This window comes from Schistocerca americana, chromosome 8 (assembly GCF_021461395.2).
Source record: "Schistocerca americana isolate TAMUIC-IGC-003095 chromosome 8, iqSchAmer2.1, whole genome shotgun sequence".
NCBI classification, from domain to species: Eukaryota; Metazoa; Arthropoda; class Insecta; order Orthoptera; family Acrididae; genus Schistocerca; species Schistocerca americana.
The window spans coordinates 354454391-354475279 of record NC_060126.1 but is presented as its reverse complement, the minus strand read 5'-3'; positions in this window follow the sequence as shown (position 1 = coordinate 354475279).

Genomic DNA, 20889 nt, shown 5'->3' with positions numbered 1-20889 from the left:
GAAAGTGGAGAGCGAAGTCAACACGTCGTTGTGCGACCTGTGGTGCAAGCTGCTGTACGATGTGGATCTTGTACGGATACCATTTGAGAATGGTTCGAAGCACCTTCCATACAGTGGACCACGGGACGTTCAATTGTCATGACACAGCACGCGCACTGCCTGACAATCGGGAATTGTGCGCAGGGTTGTCTGCCATAGCAACAGCGATTTCATCAGCCACCTGCGGTGTAACCGGTTGTCAGCCTCTTCTCGGAGCAACGCCCAGTTCTCCAGTTGATTCGAACTTCATCATTGTGATCCGCACAGCAGGTTGAGGAAGACGACTCTTCCGTAATCCTTTTAGCTGGCGATATTCTTTAAGTGCACCTGCAGCATTACTGTTGCTTTAATAGTAACGTTTCGCCAATAATGTCCTGCTCCTTTGGTCCAAGCTCATGCTGACACATCAACAAGTGCACTGCAACTGGTCACGTGTGAGACTATGAATCACGATGACTGATCACGGCACAAGGTGGTCATAATTGGAAATGGAGGGTTGCGCAGTGAGGTACGGAAATCATGCACTCCATACTCAGGAAATTAATGCTACCAGGTCTGGTCCTCGTACGGTATTTAGTTTTCGTTTTATAACACGTTAAATAGGGAAACATTAATTATAACTACCTCGTACAACACGACCGGCTACTTCTAAATTAGCAGTACATCGAGTATGTTACTCCTGTGGAAGGATAGTTATTTGACCGTGATTGTGCATAATGGAAAGGTATCGGACTAATTTTGTTTCTCTACAGAGTTCTAGTGAAGTGAAGCAGTAGCCGAAAAAAAAAGGAATCGAACCAAGGTTCTCTTAGTAACAATCTACAATTACGCAAAAGGGAACGGTCGCCACCATAATTAGGCAAAGTTGTATCAAGTACTAGTATATTTCATAAAGAAGGTTGACTATTGTGTTTTGCAAATAATATACCAAGCAATAACGCAATTTACCAAGCAATGTAACTGTAGTTTGACATGAACAACACGGAAGGAATAGTAAAGGTTTTTCCAACGACTGGCTCTCAATAACACTATCTGTGTATTGAAGGAGAAAGCTGATGAGTATTTTAAGCACATAATTACTAACGATGGAATAATATTAACTTTGATAAGCGGTTCTGTTATCAACTTAATTATTGGAAAATACTGTCCTTGAAAAGATTGTCAAGTAATTACTTGCTCAGTATCTAATATTGTTTGTGTTCTCGAGGCGTATTCACTTCCTTACACTATTTCGCTCAAATGGAACATGTTTTTATCTGTATCTATTGTAGACAGTTGCTTATTACAGCACGTAAATGTTAGAGAGCTGGAAAGTGCTGCGCAGTGCAGTAGTTGTATACAAACTGACATCTGGCTCAACAATTTGCATGAAGATCCAGAAACCAGACTATCAGGAGAAGCAGAATGTTTCAGTTAAAACACAATATGAGAAACGTTATTAACTATATACACATAAAATCGTATACACAGTTACTTCCATGCCTACACAGTAGTTAATTCTTATACTGGCCTTCAGTCTGCCAGACGGTAACTATTACGAATCGATACGGTTTTTGTACGTAACAGTAATACTATTATGAAACTTCAATACGAACGATCTTTAAGCAGAATTCTTTAAATATTTTCTTGACAATTGTACTTTAGTGAAACTTTAACTATGCTTTTGGTGAAAAATTCGTGGGGTACTTCAAAACGTAGGCACACTGAAAAGTTATGAAATATACTACTGCAAGAAGTGTATTAACTGCGGTGAAAGTTTACTAAAATGACTCTTCATCTTAGTATAATAGGATACTCGGAAATATCGTAGCACATTAGATAGGGTCCTATCTAGGTAAACGACTAAGGACAAAATACGGGTGCTTAACACAAAGTTTACAGAACACAAAATTGTTATTGGAAATGAAACCGAATAACTGGTCCGTGCAATTATACAGTACTCGCCTGATAATTTGAGATGAAGGTGGTGACAGTTTCGATCTCCTGTTGTTATTCAGAAGAAGCGGCGAAGGTATCCATGGTTCTTGCCGTATAACAAGCTCTGAAAATTCTCTTCTTAGCGCCGAATTTTCGTAGTATAGAGCTAATCAAAGAAGGTCATGACTAATAAGCCAAATTACTTACACATTCAAGGCTACATTATACAATTTTGCTGCTCTTCTTGCCTCGTTCAGTTCACAAGATGCGAACCCTTCTTCTGCTAGCCACTAACTAACTCATGCCACAGTGGAGTTTTACAATTCGACTGCCAGATCCACCTTTTCTATTCCCGCCAAGCCAGTTTCGTTGCACAGCGGCTTCCCTCAATGTTTTGCATGATTACAGACATACACACCCAATGCTTGAACCTGTAATAGGATTAAAACTTTAACATTTCCATTCTTTCACAGTGTATTAGTTTCAAAATTACATCTGTACTTTAATTACAGTTACGTAAGTGCTCATAAATAATGAATAAATTCTTTACATACGTCTTACATGAAAGAGCATGTTTATACAGAATACACATTACGTAAAAACAATTAGGTAACAAGATTATAGGTAATATCGATAATAGTGTAATAAACCGTTAGAACAGAATGGTTTCCATTTAAGTCGTAAACGAAACGTAGAATAAAACGTGTATGCTCTTCATTGAAATGGTCTGAGTAAACTGTACGTATATTTTGGCATAGAATCCGAATATGCCATAAAAATGGGGGCGGAGGGGAGTGGTTCCAATTTGAAAATACAAAGCTGACCGCACTTAAGCAGGATGGATGGGCTTTCCCTTCTATCAAAACAGTAACTCCCGTCAGCCGGTACCACGAGGTTCTTCATAGAGTGAAAGTGAAATTCTTGTGCCATATCAGTGGGCACTCTACGATGTTAGCGGTCACGCGAAAATGATATTCTCTGCTACAGATCACTTGCCAACAAAAACAATGATGACTACAGTGTCAGGCCTATTGTTTGCTCTATCTTTTGATCACTAAACTTAGCAGCGAGAAGAATCAACATATTGTTTTTGTTCTGGACTTTGACTTCTAAAACTGGTTTGATGCAGCTCTCCATGCGATGCTATTAGAAGCAAACGTCTTCACCTTCGAACAGTTACTGCAACCCGCATTTATTTAAACCTACTTACTGTTCCCATGGTCACCCTCTGAAACTTATATATATATATATATATATATATATATATATATATATATATATATATATATATATATATATAACAAATGATTATAATTTTTAAAAAAATTCGATGCTTTATGTAAAATCTCCAAATAATTGGAGGGACCTGTCCATAAAACTCCAACGGTTCTCAGTTGGGGAGACATGCGGCAACCTTATTGTCCAAGGTTTGGAACGCGCGAAGAAAAGCGGTAGAAACTACTAAGGAGCCGAGAGGAAGAGAAACTGTGGGCGTCCAGTACTGGGACTGAGGATACGAACTGCAGCAGTACAAAGACGAAAGCTAATTCACCTTATTTAATTATGTGCAATCAGAAACAGCAATTATAAATTTGCGGCCGGCCGCAGTGGCCGAGCGGTTCTAGGCGCTTCAGTCTGGAACCGCGCAACCACTGCGGTCGCAGGTTCGAATCCTGCCTCGGGCATGGATGTGTGTGATGTCCTTAGGTTGGTTAGGTTTAAGTAGTTCTAAGTTCTAGGGGACTGATGACCTCAGATGTTAAGTCCCATATTGCTCAGAACTATTTTATAAATTCACATTCTAACCTATTTATAGGAGACCTACGATTTAAAGGAAAAATTTGTTTTCTGACAAAAATACAGATTAATGTTTATAAATGGTCTATGGTCTTTAGAAATTAATATAAAATGTATTTTTTAAGATATGTGCATGAAGAACTTGTGTTTCCAGACACTACAGAGACAAACTAAAACTGTCGAACAGTTTCTATTAAGTGAATACAGAAATAAACTACATAAGAGTATCTAGAATTTCTAGAATTTCTATTTTCCTGTGATTATAAGGTATGGCAATCTCCAGGAATGATTGCCTATCGAACGCGCAGGCGCATAACGATATTTGTCAAATGTGTGGCTCGATGCCGGACACATGACTCTGGTGGTGCCAATTATGGAAAATGCTTAGTACATTGCCAGGGGAACACATTTTATGCTTTTTGTTTGAGAATAGCAAGGAGTAAGAGAGTTACCGTTTCGAGTGCAGATTGTCTCATGTGGCGAAATCTAATTCCTCGCTTTTTAGTGTTGAAAATTGTTTGAAATTTTGTTGGGACTTCAGATTGCTTCGAAGTGAGGGTAGCAAGAAATGTGTAGAATGTCATGGACTAAGTTCCGTGGAATTTAGCTAGAATGGTGAGGATGCTGGTTTTCCTTTCTAATTGTCGCAAGAGAGCTTCTTTATTTTTTTTTTTTTAAAGACGTGGTTTGACAGTTCCAAGTTATCCATCGAGGAGAGTATCATTTTAGTTTGTTGTTGGGTAAGGGACTATACGCTACAAACGACAGCTTCTAAAACATAATTGTTCACGAAATCCGTGTGCGACTACTACAGCTTCTGCTGAGAAGTCTGTTACGTCATAGTTACTAATGAGAGTGTTCCAGTTGGTGGACAAAACAAGATGGTTGAAGTAGACGAATGGCATATAGCTACTAGGAAATACCAGAGAGGGCGACCGTTGAAAATCGAAGTTGAAAGTATTAGGGTATTTAGCGACATTGAAAGAGAGTCCCGCAAGTGCGAGTTTATTCAACGGGAAAAAAAAAATTTAGTCTGTCTTATAAAGCACTTTATGTTGCCAGACATGAAAGTGATAACAGATGGCCCTAAGAAAGAAGAATTTCAACACGAATTTGTGTCATCAAACGTCAATACGTCCACACATAGAACATCAAAAACATATGGAAGTCTGTCAAATAGTCGATAAAAAGAGAGGAACATCCAGGAGTTAGGGACGAACTCCACCTCTTCCAATACCTATATTTCCACAACTCGAGCCTGCATAGAAAAGTTGGCCCTCCTCATACTTTCCTGACATTCCTGACAGATGTAGGAGAAACGTACCCGGGTTATGGGGAGAAAAGAATTGTTGGCGGCGGCTTATACAACACGAGTAGTGCATGAAGAGGACGTGGCTGACGAGTAATGTAAGCAACACTACTACTTTCGTTTGTAAGTAAATGTATCTTAGTGAACGTTCCTTTGTCTTTTCTCTAGTGAACGCTGTAAACAGTATGCATAACGCGCGTCACCAGAATCGTGCGGTCGACATAGGGAGTTGCACGTTCGATATCATTAGGAGCCCGTTCACTAGATAGGTAATCATTCTTTGAATTCGATTATAAAAGTTCTTTACTCCTTCAACACGAATACTGCCTGGAACAGATCTTGATAAGGAGTGTGGATAACTGGTTTCCAAAATCAAATTTAGCTCAGCATAAGCTCAGTGTCGGAATTATCCATATTCATTACATATATAAACATCGAAAATTTATGCCATGTGTCCTCAGAAGGAACAATCGACTGGACGCCTGTCTTTAGGCTGTCACGTAATGGGGGCCAATTCTAGTGTCCGATTCCACTCGTCGCCTTTGAGCAATGACGTCATACCCAAGCAGAGACGTTACATAGAGGCAATCTTTGAAAGCAACTGAGTATACAAACGTATGTAGCATACAATAAAATTACAGACACTGTTCATGTGATTAATTACTTAGGCGCAAATTATACCGACAAGAATTAAAGATAACGAAAATAAATAAGAACAGAAAAAGAGAAGTATAAATGTCCGAAATAAATTATTATCGTAATTTATGAGAGTAAGAAAAGCACAGAGAACCTTTAAATTTCGGACAGTATAGCGCATGGTGAAGTCAAAATATTATGAATCAGCGTTAACTTTTAATATCAACTGTTGAATCTAACGAGATGAGTACATAAGTAACGAAAACTGACAAAAAGCATGATTTAACAAATACTGGAATCGGTAACTAGGAATGACATATGTACGTTAATTTTAGTTACCTATTCCAACGATTACACGATTCGGTTTTTGATCGTTTTTAAAAAAGTGTGTGCACTGAAGTGTTACAGGATTTCTACATATAGTATTACTATCTCCATTGCTATGAAAAAGAGACAACTTGGAAGCTGTACCTCGAATATTTATAAGCGTTTCATGGTAGTTCTGAGATGAGTAGGAAATCTAGAAATCCTACATAAAAGTAGTCCATAGGTGTACAGCAAAAATTTCCAAAATTATGAACCTTCGAAATGTCGGAATCGGTAACTAGAACTGACCATTTATATAAGTCAATTCTAGTTACCGATTCCAGCCATTCGATGATTCATTAATTAGATTGTTTTTTCAGCACGTGTGTGTGCTAAAATGTAGGCTAATATGATTTCTGCATTTGTAGTTGCTCTTTGAACTACTGCAAAGAAGTCGCTAATACTGGAATCGGTAACTAGAATTGACCTATGTAGAAGATCAGTTCTAGTTACCGATTCCAATTTTTGTTCTACACTGCAGTAGTTTTAGAGAGAAATTACAGATGTAGAAATGGTATTCCGTTTCATTGCTTACAACTGCAAAAATAATTTACATATGAATCATGGAGAGGTTGGAATCTCTAACTGGTATTTACCTACATAAGTGAATTCTAGTTATCGATTCAGATATTCTTTATTTTTTGTAGATAAACGTTTGTCATGCACTGGCTTTTCTTTTAAAATTTAGTGTGTCGGTTTCTTCACTTTTTATGCTGCTGTTTGGTATTTGTTGTTATTCATTTGATTTTCTCGTCTTTCTGATGCATTTTAGTTTCTCCCCACCCAAAACACCAACTTTCATGATTTTCTCCTCTTAGATTTAACAATTTAACGCTATTTTAAATCGGTATGAGTTCACCATACGCTTTATTGTAATGCAATTTAAAGGTTCTCTGTGCTTTTCTAGTCGCATAAATTACGAGAAAACTGCTTACCAGACTTCACGGTTTTCGTAGTGTTTTGCTGACTGGGTGTGAACACCATCACGTTGCTCGCCAGTCGCCTCCTCTCGAACTGTCACTAAGCAACGGCATGATCCATAGCAGAGACTTCTGTATTGTTGAGAACTGCATCGCTTCGCGACATGTTGTCTACTCTGAGAGAATATGCGGAAAACAATCACCGCACAATTAAGTTAACTATCCAGAGATCGCAGTAGAGGCGTAACTGCGCCAGAACGACGGGGGAAATGCTATTCGCGGATAAGGTGCCTCTGGAATAATAATAATAATAATAATAATAATTAATAATAAATAATAAGAAGAGAAAAATTAAATTGGGAAATAAAAGTGGAAAATTTGGTGAAAATCGACGAACCAAGAGTTGTCTTTCGTTATGTTAAAATAATGAAATATTGTTTTGGATATCATTCTGATACAAAAGCGCGATTACCTCCTTTAGCAAGAAGAACTGTCAACCTGCATTGAGATTACAAACGTCAGTTAACTGATTATATAGAACCGAAGATATTTAGATGTGAGCAAGTATTTCAGCTAAGGCTGTCATGTCGTATTCAGTAATGTGCGAAAACGAATCAAATCAAAATATAAATTCAGTCTTTAAAGGCAATGTATGGGCTAAGAAGCAAATGGAGAAACACCGCTGTTTTTGAAACAGACGAGAATATCTATAGATTTTTTGGCCAACCCAAGCTACGGTAACGGATTAAAAAAAAAAAAAAAAACTTATTGCGTGAGTACTTTCAAGGTAACGTTAAGGACACCAACTCCAACGCGTTGGGCAAGGCAGAAAAGAAACCGTCTGTACATTTAGGGATTCATTGACGTTCTTGAGGGCCTGACAAACGTAATTCATAAGAGTAAGAAATGAAATGAAATCAAACGAACGCTGTGTAGTAATAGTCCTTAAAACATGATTTTAATATTTCAATATTCGATACAAACTTCTAGAAAGAACTGATACAGCGCCAGAAACGTTGCAGGCAGAGAGTATTCACTTTGCAGACATCTTATAAAAGGCGCAGTGTGAAATAAACATTAGGATCTACCGTCCAGGTTAGGACCAGGCCGTCAGAGAGGCATCGCAAACTCTGGTAGGGGAAGTGTGTGGGAGGTAATTGACTGTACCCTTTGTAAAGGAACAAGTCCGGCATTTAAATTGAGCGTTTTGGGGAGAAATCACGGAAAACGTCAGTATGTGTAGGCGGACGGAGATATGAATAGCCATTCTCCCGAATGAAAGCACAGTGTTACGACATACTCTCTTAGAAGCAGCTAGCATCAAATTATTTGAAAAAATTCCAACATCCGTGAATGATTGGACATTGTGTGTAAATTGCCTAAGAAACGAATTAAAGCAATAGAGAAACATTTCGACGACATTCGAGAGCACAAAACACAGACATATTCCGTAACTTTGCTTAAAGTAACGCTGTTTTGTTCAATGACTGATAGGATTTATTTCGAACTAAACACCTGCTTTTAAGGATACACGGTTGACTCACGTTAATGTGCCCACGGACTATGTTCGAAGTCAAAGTGCAAAAATCACCCGCAGACGGCAGTTGGTAGCACTAGCAGTGCAAGGTATACAAAACGTGTCGAGAAGAGGTGGAAAACAGCGCAGTCTTTGCAGATCTTCAGGTTTTCCCGGCGAGGCGTGGCATCTTGGAAAATCCGGTTTTCTACCGGTAATCCGAGTCGTATTTGCACGATATTTCGCTCACGTAACTCACAATCTTCATCATACGCTCCCTGACACTGAATATTCAACAAGTCCTGTATTTATCCCTATGTGGGTCTAGGTACTCCGTCATCGGTCCGCGCAGCGCTAGGCTCTCCGCCCGAGGTCCAAGGTATGCGCCATTTAGTAGTAGCAGGCGCAGTATTTTCTATCCGTAGCAGTTCCAACTGCTGTGCTCGTATTTCTGGCTATTATCAGTTAGTCATTTTGTCATCTGACTTTCGGCTCCATCTCCAAGTTGTAGTGGGCGTTCAATCTTCTGATTGCTATCGATTAAGCTGATCTACGCACATCAAAAAAAGTTCTGCATCTCCACGGTTCCCAGAACTCCTGAAGATAGACGTTGACTGTGGGTATTGTATCACAGACACAGTCCATTTGACTGTTCAGCGATGTTACTAAACCAGCACAAACATGTAAACAACCATGAATGAGTATCGCCTTTAGCGAAGAGGGTCCAACAGCAAACCAGTTCCAGTCATTCCACCAGGAGAGAGGTACACGACTCGTGTCGTCTGTAGTTCAACCATGCCTAGACTGTCATACAGTGGTTCGATCGCGTCCGCATTGTTACTTTGTGCCAGGAAGGGCTCTCAACAAGGGAAGTGTCCAGGCGTCTCGGATTGAACCAAAGTGATGTTGTTCGGACATGGAGGAGATACAGAGAGACAGGAACTGTCGATGACGTGCCTCGTCCATGATGGTGCACCGCAGAGTCGGGGGTGAGTCCAGTAGAAAATCGGCTGCAGAGGTCAGGTCGTGTAGTAGAGACACGTCTGAGAGTGGGATGTCAGGTGCCATGGCCTCTAGGCCCACAATGGGTGGTATAGTCTTGGCTCGCCTATTGCTGCCGGCGGTTGCCAGAGTTCCATGTTCCACAGCTGATGCTCGTACGTCGGTTCCTACGCTTCTGCGGCTTGTGCCGGCCGGAGTGGCCGAGCGGTTCTAGGCGCTTCAGTCAGGAACCGCGCGACCGTTACGGTCGCAGGTACGAATCCTGCCTCGGGCATGGACATGTGTGATGCCTTACGTTAATTAGGTTTAAGTTCTAGGGTACTGATGACCTCAGCTGTTAAGTCCCATAGTGCTCATAGCCAAATGAACATTTTTTTTTTTTCTGCGGCTTGTATTACTTTCGGACCTGTTGTTCACTATTGAAATGCGGATGGTGGGTTGCCATCATATCTCCCCCTGAGAAGAAAGCATAGGTTGGCTAAATCTTAGCATCTAAGTCCGTCACATCAAACCCTAGGACCGGCAATAAGTGTTGTCGATTGGCGACCGGCTGTTGCTCCGCCTCAGGAACGTCATTGTTCAAATCTGTCCTTAGTGTGGAGTCGGAACGTGACGTCTCGGGAGAGATAGTCTGTCCTCCTACAGGCGAAGATTCAGGCCTCTCTTCCGCAGCAGATCTGAGAGGCAGGGTCGCGGCAGCATGATCCTGCGACTAGTCGTCCAGTGGGAGTTGAATGAGGTGTTGTTGCTTACATTCCGTCCAGACGTGGTCTTCCCTGGAATATTTGTGGCTGGCCGTCATTCTCTATTATTGCCAGGCAGCCACCAGTGTTGATATATGACGGCATGCATGTACTTCTTCTTAACGTGCCTGACTCCATTAAAGACCGCATTAGTTGTGAACGTATTCCATTTTTCGGCCACATGGTTGAGCACTTTGCAATATGGTTGGAAGGCTATAATGACATCGTCATGTGGCACTTCAAAAGGAAACTCGAAGAAACGCAGAAGGTGTAACACGAGATCCGCGTGATTGACATGGACCGCTCTTATATGTCCTTCAGCTTGCTTGAATTGGAGTCGGCTCTCATATCTGGTCACTACACATTAATAGGTTGCGTCTCTTGTCATTTTAACATATAAGACGCTACTAGTGATAGAAAGGTGAACTTCGCTGTAAAGAAAGGATTCAATTTCAAAATCCTAGGGTCGTACATAGTTCGACTGAAAACTAAACCTGATCGTGGATTTTCGATACGCGTTAGCCATGGCCCGTCTATCGACAGCCTTAGCACTAAACAGTGGCGAGGAAGTAAATAGACTGCGCGCTCTCGCGAACTCTGCAGACAGGAAGCAAACAAGACTTCCTCGCCGCTACACTGACGAAGGCAGGCTGGTCTCTAGGACACACTGCATGTAGCGCAGCTGGTCGCAGTATTATACAAATGAAGTGGTTCAAACAAAAAATGAAGGGTTTCTTCGACATGGTCACATATAGTCATGACAGACACTTTCTAACCCAGAGTAAATGTAACTCCTACAGTAGGAAAAACGAAATTAAAATGAAATGGGGAACAATTTGTAAAGTGACGATGAATGTAGTATCTGATAATGAATCTGAATGAATCTGTAACGTGACGCTTGTGCATCTCACATCATGAGAAAATGTCAAAGGTCCCCGTCATTTTGAGTCAAGTCTGGAGATGTTTTCGAGTAGCATCAATGGTTGGAACGAAGGCTCGTAATAAGCAGGAGACCTCCAGTTAGATCTTAGTCTGGAAATAATTTTCAAATGTAACGAGTTATTCACTAACGAACCTGATAAAAAATTATAGGAAAAAGTTGTCAAATCTTTTCTCAAATGATCTATCTAAAAGTGTGAAATAAAGTAGACAACGGAAACTTATGATCCCCTCGTTCTCTGGACGAGATTTCGAGCGTCACTCAAAGCCTTGTGAAACGTTTGTGTAATTTATTTCATTTGTTTCCATTAGAAAAATGTTTTGGCAGTTTTTTAAATTTATTTTTCAAAGTTTTGATCGGAAAGCAGCGTTTTAATAACACGGCATGAGCTTCAATAACGTCTTCTGTTCTCGAAATGTCCTGACTGAGTACATGATTCGAGCGAAGATACAACGGTAGTTAAGTATCACACCAACGTAACTTTTTGAGAGAAAAATACCGAGGTCTTGAAGAGAAGAACTTTTTGGCACTTCATTTTTATTGTTACCAGCAGCTGCTCGTGAAATATTTCAATTTTTTCCTCAAATCTCTGATTATATTTTTCTTCATTACCCCGATAACTTTCAAGCACTTAAGTATATTTTTCTGAAACTGGACCTCACGTGGGTGATCCCCCATGTGTCCATTTCGAAACTACGTAGTTCCGGAATGCGAAGCGGCTGCACTTGACCTGGGCATGAGTACCGAAAGCGCTAAATATATGCTCAGCACCAGAAGCAAAACAAGGTGGAGAGGGTTTGAAAGAGTAAGTCAGTTTAAGTATTTGGCAGTAATGGTTACAGAAGATAATATGATACCAACAGAGAGAAAGACAGGAATGACTCTAAGCACTATGGGACTCAACAAATGAGGTCATCAGTCCCGTAGACTTAGAACTACTTAAACCTAACTAACCTAAGGACATCACACACATCCATGCCCGAGGCGGGATTCGAACCTGCGACCGCAGCAGCCGCGTGATTCCGGACTGCAGCGCCTAGAACCGTTCGGCTACAGCAGCCGGCAAAGACAGGAATAACTGCTGGTAACAGGGACTACAACAGCTTTCTTAACTTCCTGAAATCCTCCGTCATCTCAAGAAACACAAAACGATTGTTTACAAAATGATTATAAAAGCTGCTGCTACGTAAGAGTCTGAAAAGTGGACAATAGCACACCAAATCAGAAATTCAGTTGATGCCGGGGGACACAAAGTACTGTGATAATGGTGCCTGGAGAATTAGGACCTGTGCAGAACTCTGTGAAATATGTAAAACCTCGTCTGGTACCGTAGATGTAAAGACACGAAGGTTGCAGTGGTTGGAGCAAGTACAGAAAATGGAGGAAAAACGAGCGCCAAAGCAGGTACTAACTGTACTGCCAGGAGTAGCCGCTCAATGGGAAGACAAGAACGCGACAGTTGGATGATCTAGAAACAGATATGACAAGGTTAGGAATGCGGAACTGTAGTAGGTTGGCGAAATCGAGAGATGACTGGAGGAGGCAGGTGGTCGATAATGTTCGGGCCCTTCATGGGCTATAGTGCCGGAAAAGATGATGAAAAAGGATAAGAAGAAGAAGATTTGTCCGTTTTCATATCTCCATTTGGCTATGACCATTCGGATGAAACTCATTTTGTAATTTATAGACAATCTCGTCTTCGCTTTGCGAAATATTTGACCAATAAAGGCACTGATGACTACACAGCCCAGCAGAATGTGTTAGGATAACTACAGAAGAAAAACCATGGCTCAAGGTGATTGTTACAGTGTAGACAGCTAGTGACTTGGTTCATGGTAGCAGTGATTTCACTAGTGGCCTGTACGTTCAAGTCTCTACAACGATAAGACTAGAGAGGATTGTTGTACAAAGAGAGAAATTCTTGTGATGTTATGGAAGCCACAACTGGGAGACCTATATTTCTGTATTTTAAACGATGAGATGAAAGTGTCTTTTAAATGATTATGTTGGCTTATTTAAAATTAAGATAGAATTACAAAAGAAATTTTTTGTCTTCTCTTCTTATGCGTTTCACAGATAAGCCATATGGACCTATTCTGGCTGTTCTGTGTCCCTCTGCCCCTGAGGGTGATATTGTAAGGCCATCTTTGAAATCCTTGATTCTTCCGTTCGTTCCATATGCTCTCTCCAGTTTCTTCATAGGTCCCTCTGTTTTGTCATCTACCGTAAAAATATTTAGTTACGGTTTAACGTTTTCATTAGAAATCTTGTAGAATTTAGTACAGCCTTTGACTTCTTCTAAAAATTCATTTCATCACCTTGAAAATGGTTAGAATCTTTTCGGTTCGCAACCCAAAACCCACATAATAGAACAGCTACAGCCATCACCATACAGAATTTAATTTTTGAGTCTTTCCTTTATTTTTTTTATGTTCTGCATATAGTGTAACATATACTCTGATGATTCTGTAATTTAATATCAAAAATATTCCTTGAAAGTTATACAGTTGCCTAAGTACCTGAATTGCTGAATTTGTTCAGTTACAACTTTGTTTCGTATTGGGTACACCCCATGTTAAGGAATTTTCTTCATTTTGTTTGCTGCTGTCTTAAATTTATGATCCTTTCCAATCAAATTTAAGAAACAGCTTGAACTTTCTACATAGTTTTCAGAATTTGCCATTAATACACTGTCATAAGCATATAACTGTATGTTAATATACTTATTCCTGTTTACATGGATCCCTCCTGGCGCCCTTTTTTCCATTTGTCACTGTAACATTTTTCGAGCTGCAAAACATAACATTTTTCGAGCTGCAAAACATAACATTTTTCGTGCTACAAAACGTAAAATCAGTGACGCTGTTGGTTGTAGGTTACTAAAAATGCAACCAGGTTGAGGAAATTGACAAACAGTCGATCACAGAGAAGGGCAACTCTGCATGTGCAACTTCAGGCAAATTGTCGAGACCAGAGACTTAGGTTATCTTATTTTTATTCCTGATGTCATTGGCGCTAACGTAAACACTTATATTATTGTTATACTGGTATCTATAAAAAATTTTTACACAATAATGGAACATACCAGGTCTAAATATTTCACAATAACTATGATATAATTCTCTCAACCACTTCTCCAGGCACTCCACACAGTTTATTGCACCATAACAGTTCTCTTTGTTTAGTATTTGCTTCCTCATGGCTTTCTTTGCATTCTAAACCACTTCTCTGCACCTAATGAAATGCTTATACGTTTTTTATACATGATGTTGTTGTTGTTGTGGTCTTCAGTCCTGAGACTGGTTTGATGCAGCACTCCATGCAACTCTATCCTGTGCAAGCTTCTTCATCTCCCAGTTCCTACTGCAACCTACATCCTTTTGAATCTGCTTAGTGTATTCATCTCTTGGTCTCCCTCTACGATTTTTACCCTCCACGCTGCCCTCCTATACTAAATTGGCGATCCCTTGATGGCTCAGAACATGTCCTACCAACCGATCCCTTCTTCTAGTCAAGTTGTGCAACAAACTTCTCCCCAATCCTATTCAATACCTCCTCATTAGTCATGCGATCTACCTATCTAATCTTCAGCATTTTTCTGTAGCACCACATTTCGAAAGCTTCTATTCAGTTCCTATCCAAACTATTTATCGTCCATATTTCACTTCCATACCTGGCTACACTCCATACAAATACTTTCAGAAAGGACTTCCTGACAAATATATACTCGACGTTAACAAACTTCTCTTCTTCAAAAACACTTTCCTTACCATTGCCAGTCTACATTTTATATCCTCTCTCCATCGTCCATTATAAGTTATTTTGCTCCCCAAATAGCAAAACTCCTTTATTACTTTAATTGTCTCATTTCCTAATCTAATTCCCTCAGCATCACTCGACTTAATTCTACTACATTCCATTATCCTCAGGGTGCGTAGTAGACTAGCCTCCACGTGGTGCACCCCGGGCAACGTGATTATATCGCGGCTAAATAGTCTACAAACTTGGTTACCAGACTATCCTTTGGGATCTCCTGGTAATTCAAACATGCAACGAAGTGACCAAACGAACGATTCCTTTGGGAACCATCCGACTAGAAGATTGGGACCATCAGTCCGGATCTGCCAGCTAAACATTGAGGGAATTAGTCGATCCAAATCTGAATATCTTTCAAAGTTTCTATTGGACAATAGCACCGATGTGGTACTCCTTCAGTAAACACATACCGACCAGCAGGAAGACTTACAAAGAAGAGGACGTATTCAAGGCTTCCAACAAATAGGCGCAACATACCATCTCGCCTATGGCACCGCCACATATGCCCTATCCGATATTGAACATGCACACCTGCTGTCCACAAGCACAGAAAACAACATCCATGTTGTTGATATAAAAGTAGACAACATAAGACTTATAAATGTCTACAAACCACCAAACCAAATCTGGCCAAGTATTGTACTACCCGTACATGAACACCCAACGATATATGCCGGTGATTTTAATAGCCATCATGAAATGTGGCGATACACCCAAAATAATGAACATGGAGAAGCGCTGACGGAATGGGCCAACGAGAACAATCTACATCTTATATTCGATGCCAAGGAGAGGGGCACATTCCACTCGGCCGCCTGGCGCAGGGACTACAATCCGGACCTCTACTTTGTAACTACCGATAACGAGGGAAAACCAGTGCCTATACATAGAAGGGTTGCCACAGCTTTCCCACACAGCCAGCATAGGCCTGTTATTTTAGACATCGGTGTCACTATACCCCTGATACGGCCCTTCCCTCGACCTAGATGGAATTTCCAAAAAACTGACTGGGAGAAGTATTCAGCGGACCTTGATAAATGCATCCGGTTTATACCGTCACTACCTAAATGCTACGATCGTTTCAGGAGAGCTATAATTACCACAGCTAAAAAACACATCCCTAGGGGGTTTCGAAAAGAATACATCCCAGGATGGGATGCAAAATGCCATCAGCTATATGAGGATTTTACTAGTAGTGGTGACCAAGAAATAGCTGATGACCTCCTCCACAATCTAGATTCCGCAAGAAGACAACGATGGACTGAAGCAACTGAAAGAATGAATTTCACTCAATCAAGTAGGAAGGCATGGGGTTTGTTACGTAAACTGGGAGGCACGACAAGACCAGCCCAGAAAAATCCAACCATAACACCAGAGAAAATTGCAAATAACGTTGTCGAAATGTCAAGAGCTCCGAGAGACAAACCACATACCAGGATGATTAAGCGCGAACTCAGAACACTAAAAAAGAATACTCCAAATATATCAGAGCTTTCCAGACCATTCACTGAGGATGATGTCATTACTGATCTCAAGGATATGAAACCGGGCAAAGCCCCAGGTTTTGACAACATACATCCAGAATTTCTAACCTACGCCGGAAAGAACGTGGTCAAATGGCTGGCAAATTTCTTTTCGAACATTTTGGCTACAAACCCTCTCCATAGATTATTCAAAAAGGCAAGAATAATAGCTTTGCTGAAACCAGGGAAACCAGCAGACCAACCGCTAAGCTACATACTAATAGCACTTCTTAGCTGTACATACAAACTTCTCGAACGACTTGTCCATAATCGAATTAGCGGCATTATTATGGAGAACTTGCCTATAGAACAGGCAGGCTTCAGACCTAGCCGTAGTTGCTGTGACCAAGTTCTGGCATTAACATCCTACATAGAGGCTGGCTTTCAACAGAAATTGAAAACAAGTGCTGTATTTCTAGACTTAACATCTGCATATGATACTGTTTGGAGAGATGGAATAATTTACAAACTCTTAAGAGTGATTCGTTGCCAGATTCTAACATCCTTAATACATAATATGCTGAGTAACAGAACCTTCCAGGTCACCCTAAACAGAAAGACAAGCAAAACTAAACTTAATAACAACGGGCTTCCGCAAGGCTCCGTATTGGCCCCTCTTCTGTTTAACTTCTATATAGCAGATCTCCCAAACACAAAGTCAAGAAAATTTTGCTATGCGGATGACATAGCACTGGCTACCAGAGACAAGTATCTCTTCAATACAGAGGAAGTCCTTAATAATGACGTTGAAATACTATACAATTATTTCAAGAAATGGAGACTCAAGCCAAACCCTAACAAAACTGAAGTATCTACATTCCATCTTAATAACAAAATGGCAAATGAAATTATTAACTCGGAAACACCAACGTCAAACGTAATAAGTTTCCAAAGTACTTAGGTATAACATTGGATCGCACTCTTTCTTACCGAAAACATCTGGAGAACACCACTGCAAAAATTGGAACACGGAATAACATCATCCAAAAACTTAGCGGTACTACTTGGGGAGCTAACGCAAAAACATTACGCACCTCATCTATCGCCTTAGTGTTCTCTGTGGCTGAGTACTGCGCTCCAGTCTGGATTAATAGCTGTCACACCAAACTTATTGACAGGCAATTAAATAACACAATGAGGTTGATTTCTGGAACTGTTAAATCAACGCCCACGTACTGGTTACCGGTGCTATGTAATATCCTGCACCCCGGACCTGCGTAGAAAAGCGGCCCTACTGCACGAATTCAGAAAGATTGAGACAAAACCAGAACTACCAATTAAAGAAGAATTCTCACAACTGCTACACACTCGATTGAAATCAAGAAAGCCACCCATACGCACAGCCGAGCAGCTTCAAAATAATAACTATAACCACATGAAACAATGGAGACTAGATTGGAACCAAAAGACGAATGACCAACTACAGACCTGGTTTGAGAGCTATAACTGCAACATCTCTGGAATGGAACTAACACGGAAAACATGGTCCGCATTAAATCGAATACGTACTGGACATGGCAGGTGTGCGGATTCACTACACAAATGGGGAAGAGCGATGTCACCAGAATGCGACTGCGGTGCCCCTAGACAGACGATCCAACACATCCATGGTGAATGCTCCTTGCGAGCATATGCAGGGAACTGGTCCGACTTCCTGGAGGCATCCCCATCGGTGCTAGAATGGATCTCAAACCACGATATAACCTTTTAACTGACCAATATAAACATAAATTATATTTATGATTGTTATAAGATTTTAATATCTAACACTTGATGTATTAATGTTGCATGTATAGCCATACGCTAAATAAATAAATAAATAAATCCTCGTTTTTCTTTTGTTGATGTTCATCTTATATCCTCCTTTCAAAACACTATCCATTCCGTTCAACTGCTCTTCCAAGGCCTTTGCTGTCTCTGACAGAATTACAATGTCATCGGAAAATCTCAAAGTTTTTATTTCTTCTCAATGGATTTTACTACCTGCTCCGAACTTTTCTTTTGTTTCCTTCACTGCTTGCTCAATATACAGATTTAACAACCATGTCTCACTCCCTTCCCAACCACTGCTTCCCTTTCATGTCCCTCGACTCTTATAACTGCCATCTGGTTTCTGTATAAATTGTAAATAGCCTTTGGCTCCCTTTCTTTTACCCCTGCCACCGTCAGAATTTGAAAGAGAGTATTCCACTCAACATTGTCAAAAGCTTTCTTTAAGGTAGGTTTGCCGCTCCTTAATCTAGCTTGTAAGTTAAGTTGTAGGGTCAGTATTGCTTCACGTGTTCCAATATTTCTACGGAATTCAAACTGATCTTCCCCAAGGTCAGCTTCTACTAGTTTCTTCATTCGTCTGTAAAGAATTCGCGTCAATATTTTGCAGCTGTGACTTATTAAACTGATTGTTCGGTAATTTTCACATCTGTCTTTCTTTGGGATTGGAATTATTATACTCTTCTTGAAGTCTGAGGGTATTTTACCTGTCTCATACATCTTGCTCACCAGATGGTAGAGTTTTGCCAGGACTGGCTCTCCCAAGGCTGTCAGTAGTTCTAATGGGATGTTGTCTACTCCCGGGGCCTTGTTTTGAATCAGGTCTTTCAGTGTTCTGTCAAACTCTTCACGCAGTATCATATCTCCCATTTCATCTTCATCTACATCCTCTTCCATTTCCATAACATTGTCCTCAAGTACATCGCCCTTGTATAGACCCGCTATATACTCCTTCCACCTTCCTGCTTTCCCTTCTTTGCATGGAACTGGGTTTCCATCTGAGCTCTTGATATTCATACAAGTTGTTCTCTTATCTCCAAAGATCTCTTTAATTTTCCTGTAGGCAGTATCTATCTTACCCTTGTGAGATAGGCCTCAACATCCTTACATTTGTCCTCTAGCCATCCCTGCTTAGCCATTTTGCACTTCCTGTCGATGTCATTTTTGAGACGTTTGTATTCCTTTTTGCCTGCTTCATTTACTGCAATTTTATATTTTCTCCTTACATCAATTAAATTCAATATTTCTTCTGTTAGCCATGGAGTCTGATCTTCTGCTGACTTCACTACTTCATCCCTCAAAGCTACCTACTCTTCTTCTTCTACAGTATTTCTTTCCCCCATTCCTGTCAATTGTTCCCTTATGCTCTCCCTGAAACTCTGTACAACCTCTGGTTTAGTTAGTTTATACAGGTCCCATCTCCTTAAATTCCCACCTTTTTGCAGTTTCTTCAGTTTTAATCGACAGTTCATAACCAATAGATTGTCGTCAGAGTCCACATCTGGCCCTGGAAATGTCTTACAATTTAGAACCTGGTTCCTAAATCTCTGTCTTACCATTATATAATCTATCTGATACCTTTTAGTATCTCCAAGGTTCTTCCTTGTACACAACCTTTTTTCATGATTCTTAAACCAAGTGTTAGTTATGATTATGTTGTGCTCTGTGCAAAATTCTACCAGGTGGCTTCCTCTTTAATTTCTTAGCCCCAATCCATATTCACCTACTACGTTTCCTTCTCTCCCCTTTCCTACTACCGAATTCCAGTCACCCATGACTATTAAATTTTCGTCTTCCTTCACTATCTGAGTAATTTCTTTGATTTCATCATACATTTCTTCAATTTCTTCGTCATCTGTAGAGCTAGTTGACATATAAACTTGTACTACTGTAGTAGGCGTGGGCTTCGTGTCTATCTTGGCCACAATAATGCGTTCACTATGCTGTTTGTAGTAGCTTAACCGCACTCCTATTTTTTTATTCATTATTAAACCTACTCCTGCATAACCCCTATTTGATTTGGTATTTATAACCCGGTATTCGCCTGACCAAAAGTCTTGTTCCTCCTGCCACCGAACGTCACTAATTCCCGCTATATCTAACTTTAACCTATCCAATCCCTTTTTAAATTTTTTAACCTGCCTGCCCGATTAAGTGATCTGACATTGCACGCTCCGATCCGTAGAACGCCAGTTTTATTTCTCCTGATAACATATACCAGCCATACTATAACATAGGAGATTATGCCTCAATCAAAAATTTCGATGTTATTGCAGCATTATTTTATTCCTTAATCTAATTCTGTTATTGAGTTTTAGTCCTTCCTCATGTAACTTCTTTTACTCATCAATGTCTCTGAGAATTTTATCATATCATCAAACAAAAGTGTGTATTCGGTGAAATTCTATGATCTGGTTTGGAAATCCTTAAATAATTTCCTTGTGCTGTCTTTAAAGACCTGCCAGAACATGACTGTAGCCGCTGTGGAGGAGCTAGGAGGACGGATCTGTAGCTGCAGCTGTTTTTGCGGTGCGCAGTAAGTTACTTTATTTTCTGTTTACAAACGTACTTCTGTGAGGAAGTGAATTGTGCCTG